The following is an 8,564-nucleotide window of genomic DNA, read 5'->3' as shown; positions in this document are numbered from 1 at the left end:
TTACACGGAATCTCGCAGTGTCGCCAGGCTGCAGTGCAGTGGCACGATCTCGGCTCACTACAATCTCTGCCTCCCGGGTTCAAGCGTTTCTCCTGCCTCAGCCTCCTGAGTAGCTGGGACTACAGGTGCGCACCACCACGCCCAGCGAATTTTTGTATTTTTAGTAGAGACAGGGTTTCACCATGTTGGCCAGGATAGTCTTGATCTCTTGACCTCATGATCCACCCCCCTCGGCCTCCCAAAGTGCAGGAATAACAGGTGTGAGCCACCACGCCCCGCCGGATTCCTTCTTAAAAACTGACACAAGACAAGGATGTCTTCTCTTACCACTTTTACTCAACATAGAATTGGAAGTCCTGGCCACAGCCATCAGGCAAGAGAAAGAAACAAAAGGTTCAAACAGGAAGAGAGGAAATCAAACCAACCCTGTTTCCAGATGATGTAATTCTGTATCTGGAAAACCCTCTAGTCTTGGTGGAAGAGCTTTTTGAACCAACAAACAACTTCAGCAAAGTTTCAAGATACAAAAGAAATGTATAAAAATCAGTAGCATCAGCTTTTCGCAGTGGCAGTATCGTAGCCAATGAGGTTTATCCGAGGCGCGATTATTGCTAATTGAAAACTTCTCCCAATACCCTGCTGTGACAACTTGCAATACAGTCGGCACTGGCAATTTTTGACATCTCTACAGAGATTGATTTTTCTAAAAACAAACAAACAAAAATCAGTAGCATCCCTGTACTTCAACAACATCCAAGCCAAAAGCCAAATCAAAAACACAATCTCACTGGGTATGGTGACTCACACCTGTAATCTCAGCACATTGGGAGGCTGAGGAGGGCAGATCACAAGGTTAGGGTTCGAGACTAGTCTGGCCAATATGGTGTAACCCCATCTCTACTAAAAATACAAAAAACGAGAGGCCAAGCGTGGTGGCAAATGCCTGTAATCTCAGCTTCTCAGGAGGCTAGGGCAGGAGAATTGCTTGAACCCAGGAGGCGGAGGTTGCAGTGAGCTAAGATCATGTCACTGCGCTCCAGCCTGGACAACAGAGCAAGACTCCATCTCAAAACACACACACACACACACACACTCTCTCTCTCTCTCTCTCTTTCATAATTGACACAAAAAGCATAAAATATCTAGAAATACAGCTAACTAGGGAGGTGAAAGATCTCTACGACAAGAATGGTCATACTGCCCTGGCACAGTGGCCCTCACCTACAATCCCGGCACTTTGAGAGACTAAGGTGGGTGGGTAACTTGAGTTCAGTTCAGGTCTGGCCTGGCCAACATAGTGAAACCCTGTCTCCACCAAAAAATACAAAAATTAGCCAGGCATCTTAGTGTATGGCTGTAGTCCCAATTACATGGGAGTCTAAGGTGGTAGAAACACTTGAACCAGGGAGACAAAAGTGCAGTAAGCCACAATGGGGCCGCTGAGCTCTAGCCTAGGTGACAGAGTAGCACCTTGTTTGAATTGCTTGAAATTTATAGATTTAATGCTATTCCTATCAAACTACCAAAACATTCTTAACAGAACTAAAAAAGACAATTTTAAAATTTACATGGAACAAAAAAAAGCCCAAATAGCCAAGTAATCCTAAGCAAAAAGAACAAAACTGGAGGCATTACATTACCTGACTTCTATATTACAAAGCTATAGACACCCAAAGCGGCAATGGTACTAGTATTTACTAAAAGCAGACTCATGGACCAATGGAACAGAATGGAGAGCCCAGAAATAATGCCACTCATTTACAACCATCTGATTTTTGACAAAGCTGACAAGAGGAATGTGGGAAGAATTCCCTATTTAAGAAATGGTGCTAGGATAACTCGCCAGCACTGTGTAGGAGACTGAAACTAGACCGCTTCTTTACACTACATACAAAAATCAACTCAAGATAAAGACTTACATGTAAAATTTTAAATTTTTTTAAAAAATCGGCTGGGTGTGGAGGTTCACACCTGTAATCCCAGCACTTTGGGAGGCTGAGGCAGGTAGATCAACAGAGGTCAGGAGAGTTCACAATCAGCCTGGTCAACATGACAAAACTCTGTCGCTACTGAAAATACAAAAATTAGCCGGGAGTGGTGGCAGGCACCTGTAATCCCAGCTACTTGGGGAGGCTGAGGCTGGAGAATTGCTTGAACCCGGGAAGCAGAGGTTGCAGTGAACAGAGATCGCACCATCACACTCCAGCCTGGGCGACAGAGAGAGACTCCATTTCAAAAAAAAAAAAAAAAAAAAAAAAAAAAAAAAAACACAAAACCCTGGAAGATAGCCTAAATATTACCTTTCTAGACATAGGAACTGGAAACTATTTTATGAGGAAGATACCAAAAGCAATTGCAACAAAGGAAAAATTGACAAATGGGACCCAATTAAACTAAAGAGCTTTTTCACAGCAAAAGAAACTATCAACAGTATAAACAGATATCCTACAGAATAAAAGAAAATATTTGCAAACCATGCTTCTGACAAAGGTCTAATATCCAGAATCCATGAACTTAAATTTATAAGAAGAAAAATTTTACATGTAAAAATCCTCCCTCCTTATTAAAAAGTAAGCAAAGGACATGAACAGATGCTTTTTTAAAAAAAGACATACATGTGGCTAAAAGCATATGAAAAAATGCTCATCTCTACTCAGCAGACATATGCAAAGAAAACCACAATGAAACATAATCTCACGCCAGTCAGAATGACTATTACTAAAAAGTTAAAAAATGACAGATGCTGTCAAGGTTGTAGAGAAAAGGGAATGCTTATAAACTGCTGGTGGGAGTGCAAATTATTTAAACCACTGTGAAATGCAGTGTGGCAATTCCTAACAAAAAACAGAATTACCATTTGACCCAGCAACCTCACAAATGGGTATATGCCCAGAGAAATATAAGTTATTCTGTCATAAAGAAACACGCACAGGCCAGGCGCGGTGGCTCAAGACTGTAATCCCAGCACTTTGGGAGTCCGAGGCGGGTGGATCACGAGGTCAAGAGATCGAGACCATCCTGGTCAACATGGTGAAACCCCGTCTCTACCAAAAATACAAAAAATTAGCTGGGCATGGTGGTGCGTGCCTGTAATCCCAGCTACTCAGGAGGCTGAGGCAGGAGAATTGCCTGAACCCAGGAGGCGGAGGTTGCGGTGAGCCGAGATTGTGCCATTGCACTCCAGCCTGGGTAACATGAGTGAAACTCCGTCTCAAAAAAAAAAAGAAACACGCACAAACATATTCACTCCAGCACTATTCACAACAGCAAAGACTCGGAATCAACCCAAATGCCTGTCAATGGAAGACTAAAGGAAATATGGTACAGCTGGGCAAGGTGGCTCATGCCTATAATTCCAGCACTGTGTGAGGACAAAACAGATGGATTGCCTGAGTTTGAGTTTAAGACCAGCCAAGGCAACATTGGGAAACCCCATTACTACAAAGAATACAGAAAGACAAATTAGCCAAGTGTGGTGGCATGCACCTGTAGTCCCAGCTACTTGGGGAGCCGAGGTAGGAGGACTGATTGAACATAGGATGTTGAGTCTTCAGTCAGCCGAGATCTTGCCACTGCACTCCAGCCTGGGCGACAGAGTGAGACTTTCTTAAAAAAAAAAAAAAAATCCCCCCTCCGCAAAAAAAAAAAAACCTTGACCCCAAAGCATTCTCATAAGATTTCTGTGCCTAGGGAAGATAAAAGGAAAGGAGCACAGATTTTTTTTTTACAATATAGTGTCAGGAATTATTCTTTGCTTTCTTCTCGTGGGAGATATTTACAAACAGAAAACAAATCTTTTAAAATGTGCCATCCAACGCTTTGTAAAAAAATAATTAAAATACCGTATTGAAAATATACACTAAAGGAAAAATAGATGACAATGTGAACTATGGAGGGGAGGCTGGCGTTGGGGATTGTCAGAAGGGACTGGAAATTTAGTATTTTACTTCAAGCCCGAGTTAGGCCGGAGCAATGGGGGATGAGGGGTAGACTTGAGACCCCCCGTTTGAGACATAAAAACTGCAGAGCGGGAAAAAATCAGTATCCTGTCGAGTGTGCTTGCTCAAATGTATTATTATTTTTGTAAATTACTACCTTCGGGAAAACAAAATTTAGCCTTAACCTACTATAAACTGCCAATTAAATTCTGATTACATAACCAGAAAATTTATACGCTCAAAGTGGAAATTAAGAAAGTATGTAAATATACCTAACCGATTATTGAATTTGGGTTTTTTTTTTTTAAATCACGGACCTTATAAAAGTCTTTCCTTCAAGCTTCTCCCACGAACCACAAACTGAAACCCATAGCTGAGTAATCTACAATTTTTGAGCCACTCTTTGATTAAACACTAATATTTTTGCAGTGACTCCCATACATTTTTAATATACGAAAAGAGGGACTGGGAACCCCACGGACCAAAGCTCTTCCCATGCATGAACCGTCACCCGAGTCAGGATTCTGCCCTGGCCACCCTCCTGTGGTCCCTGCACAATCTGGGAGAGACGCGCCGCTGCGGGTGCAGAGCTGCCCAGAGAGGGCTCCAGGCCAGGGCACCCCCCTTCCCTCTCTCGGTAGGTCGGACCCGGCACTCTCACCGTTTCTAGGCTTCCAGGGAGTCCTGACATGGTAGCTGTGGATCTCCCAATATCTGCAGGCCACAAGGTCACAGAGACTGGACCTCTAGGAGCAGCGGACACAGAAATGAAGACCAGACGTAGAACTCAGGCAGCAGCAAAAGACAAACGCCCCGCCATATTCCGGAAGCCGTCCTGTCCGCTCCAGCTGTGTGCCTGATTGGACGGTTCCCAGCCCGGCGTCCCTGATTGGATAACGCTTAAGTCCCTGATTGGTTAACACTTAAAGCCCCCTCAGTCGTGATTGACAGAAGGTGTGACCAAATGCTGGGCTTAATGAAGAAAGAGTGACAGCCTAGGCTGCAGCCATCTCAGGAAGGGCTTCCTACCCGAGCTGAGCCCACCCCAGAGGGTATTTGCATGTAATCTTGTGTATAAGTTTATATGCATTTATAAATAATATACTGTATGGTTATTCACAAATGAAAAGAATATAATAATTATTATTTAAAAATTTCAGGTTTTATAACCTTCCTGGTTTCTCGTTCTTTGAGAAGGCAGCCTGAGATTTTTAAAAGAAACCAATCTTCTGAAATAAAATGTGAGCCACCTGTGATTTTAAATTTTCTAGTAGCCAAACTTTAAAAAGAAACAAGAGGCCGGTGCGGGGGCTCACGCCTGTAATTCCAGCACGTTGGAAGGCCGAGTAGGGCAGATCACCTGAGGTCGGGAGTTGGAGACCAGCCTGACCAACACGGAAAACCGCCGTCTCTACTAAAAATACAAAAACAGCTGGGCGTGGTGGCGCACGCCTGTAATCCCAGCTACTCGGAAGGCTGAGGCAGGAGAATCGCTTGAACCCGGGAGGCGGAGGTTGCAGTGAACCAAGACTGTACCACCTCACTCCAGCCTGGAAGACAGGGGGATACTCTTTTCTGGGAAAAAAAAAAAAAAAAAAGAAGAAACAGGTGGAATTAATTGTAGCAATTTAATTATATCCAAAATATTATTTTAATATGTGAGCAATATGTAATTATTGAGAGTGATATAATATATATTATATGTATTTACATTTATATTTATATTTATGGAACTAAATCTTTGAAACTAACTCTGAATTTTACCTTTCTTGCAAGTTGCAGCTCAGACCAGCCACATACCAGGCATCCAGGAGCCACACATGGCCAACAGCTGTCACATTAAAGTGCAGCTCTGATGTCAGGAGGGTGGAGGGCCTAAACATCCCTTTTCTGCCAGAGATGAGGGGACAGCCTGTCTCTACTAACATCTATCCTCAGTTCCGAGAGTGGAACAGATAGTGGCCTTAGAAAGAGCAGAAGGTTTATTCAGGTTTTTGTGCTGAAATAAAAAAAAAAAAAAAAAAAAAGAGCAGAAGGTAACAAGAATAAAATAACCACAGGTAGACCACTGCTGGTTAGCGGTTGCCCATCTTTCCCCCAGAGATCAGAAAGTGATAAAGGATGATGGGGTCACAGGAGAAGAAAACTCTGTGTGTTCAGACCTGCCCGCAATATTGACCTCCAATTTTTAGGTATGAAGAAAATAGATTAAAGGCAAACTTTGCCTATTTGGCCTTGGCCCTAATGGTCAGGCTGTGGTTATCTGTTTGTTGCTGTGGGGTGGGAGACTGTGTGCATATAAGCACCAGTCACATGCACATATGTCTACAAATATTTCTGCATGAGTCAACATTGTCTTACAAGACATGCAACTTTAAATCAGAGAAAAAAGTCAGTACCTTTAGGGAGCCCACTGTTAGACGGTAACTGGTAATCAACTTGTCATTAAATCTTGGCATCCAATCTGCAGTGGGTGCATGTATTAGTTAGGAATGGCAGCATAACAAATCATTCAAAACATTAGCTCATAATGAGATGGTCAGCCATTTAGGCTAGGCTCAGTGGGGCCATTCTCGTGGTCCCAGCTGAGCTCCTTCAGACACTTATCATCAGCTGTTGGTTGACTTGGCAGCGGTACTTCTGGGGATGAGCTTCTCCTTCACAAGCTGTCAACAGGGACACCTTGCTATTCCTCCTCGTGGTGTCTTATATTTAAGGTGGCTAACATGGGCTTTATTTATGCAAATGGCAGCATTCTGAACAAAAAACAGAAGCATTCAAGACCATTTGAGCCCAGGCCCCAAACTAGCCCACTGTGACGTTCACAGGTATCTAGTGCCTTGAGCAAATAAGGTCAGCCAGATCTAGGGTTAGGAAAACAGATTCTGTATCTCAATGGGAACAGCTGTAAGAGTACCTGGCAATAGGCATGGATATAGGAGGGAAGAAAAATTGCTACCATTTTTGCAATCAATATCATTATGCGTTTTCTTGCATATGTGGTTTATGCAACTTTTTCATATCAAGAAACTTGTCCAGAGACCCAGAGCTACTAAATGGCTGGCCTGAGACTCAGGATCGACTCTTCTGACTCCAAAACCCATGGATCAAATGCTTGGCTGCTGCAGACCCTGGAAATCGTGGAGAGAGACACTTCTACAATAGAAGCCAGAGTTTTAAAACATTTGTGCCGATATAGTACTGTTTATTATTGGGAATAATCCTGTCAAGAAATTGCAGAAGCACACGGTGCCTCACACCTGTAATCCTAGCCCTTTGGGAGGCTGAGATGAAAGAATCACTTGAGTTTAGGAGTTTAAATGCAGCCTAGGCAAAGTAGTAAGATCCTGTGTCCATGAAAAAAATATTTAAAAATTAGCCAGGCTTGATGTTGCATGTCTGTAGTCTCAGCTCCCTGGGTGGCTGAGGCAGGAGGATTGCTTGAGCCTGAAATGTTAAGGTTGCAATGAGCCATGATTGGTTACATCACTACACTCACCCGAGAGTGATACAGAGAGACACTGTCTCAAAAACATTGCAGAAGCATTTTAATGGACATATAATAATTTTGGAGCCGGGCACGGTGGCTCATGCCTGTAATCCCAGTACTTTGGGAGGCTGAGGTGGGCGGATCATCTGAGGTCAGGAGTTCGAGACCAGCCTGACCAATATGGTGAAACCCCATCTTAAAAAAAAAAAAAAAAGAAAAGAAAAAAATAACAATAATTTTGGAAACTACGTGAGGAATGAATTTAGAAAATCAAAGCAAGAACACATTATTTCTTTTCATCATAGAAAAAAATGGAAAACTTAAAAACAACAAAAAACACAATAAAAAACAAGAAAAAAAACAAAAAAGACAATTAAAAAAAAGAAAAAAGGGAAAACTTTAAAAACTTTAGGGAAATTAAATTTACTAGAGTTTAATTGAGAAAAGAATGCTTTGCAAATCAGGTAGCCTGTGGATCCAGAGTAGGCTCAGAGAGACTCCAGCACAGCCACATGTTGGTAAAAAATTTATGAACAGAGAAGGCAAAGTGACATACAGAAAATGGAAGTGAGGTACAGAAACAGCAAGACTGATTATAGCTTGGGAGTTGCCTTATGGTTTGAAGAGTTGACATCCTTTTACTGCTAACCCACAGTGGTTGGTACAAGAATGGATACAGTCTCTTTACTACATCTCCAGGTAGGTTTCAGTTTAGTATTTTAAATAAAAACTATTCACCAAAATTAAACGTGAAAGTGGGCAGCTTTAGGGTATAATTAAATTAACAATTTTTCCCTTTTGGTCATCTTCTTAATTTTGAGAGCTAGACCAAAACTTTAGACATTGGTGGGGCATGATGGCTCACACCTCTTATCCTAGCATTTTGTGATCCAGGCTGAGGCAGCTGGATCACTTGAGGTCAGGAGTTGGAGACTAGCCTGGCCAACATGGTGAAACCCCGTTTCTACTAAAAATACAAATCAATTAGCTGGGCCTGGTGGGTGCGTATAATCCCAGCTACTCAGGAAGCTGAGGCAGGAGAATTGCTTGAACCTGGGAGGCAGAGGTTGCAGTGGGCTGAGATCATGGCACTGCACTCCAGCATGGGCAACAGAGCAAGACTCCATCTCAAAAAA

The 8,564-nt window shown here is 42.6% G+C and overlaps 1 non-coding gene across 1 annotated transcript; it reads left to right on the top strand.

Moving 5' to 3' along the window:
- Window positions 1–554: 554 nt before the first annotated feature.
- LOC116545934 lies at window positions 555–693 on the top strand. The gene has a single exon (XR_004266515.1). It is a non-coding gene; the product is annotated as a U4 spliceosomal RNA (small nuclear RNA).
- Window positions 694–8,564: the final 7,871 nt, after the last annotated feature.

Source organism: Sapajus apella, unplaced genomic scaffold (assembly GCF_009761245.1).
Source record: "Sapajus apella isolate SASKATOON/1434 unplaced genomic scaffold, GSC_monkey_1.0 scaffold449, whole genome shotgun sequence".
Classification (NCBI taxonomy): domain Eukaryota; kingdom Metazoa; phylum Chordata; class Mammalia; order Primates; family Cebidae; genus Sapajus; species Sapajus apella.
The sequence above is the reverse complement of the archived record's forward strand: the minus strand, read 5'-3'. Positions and strand labels throughout refer to the sequence as shown.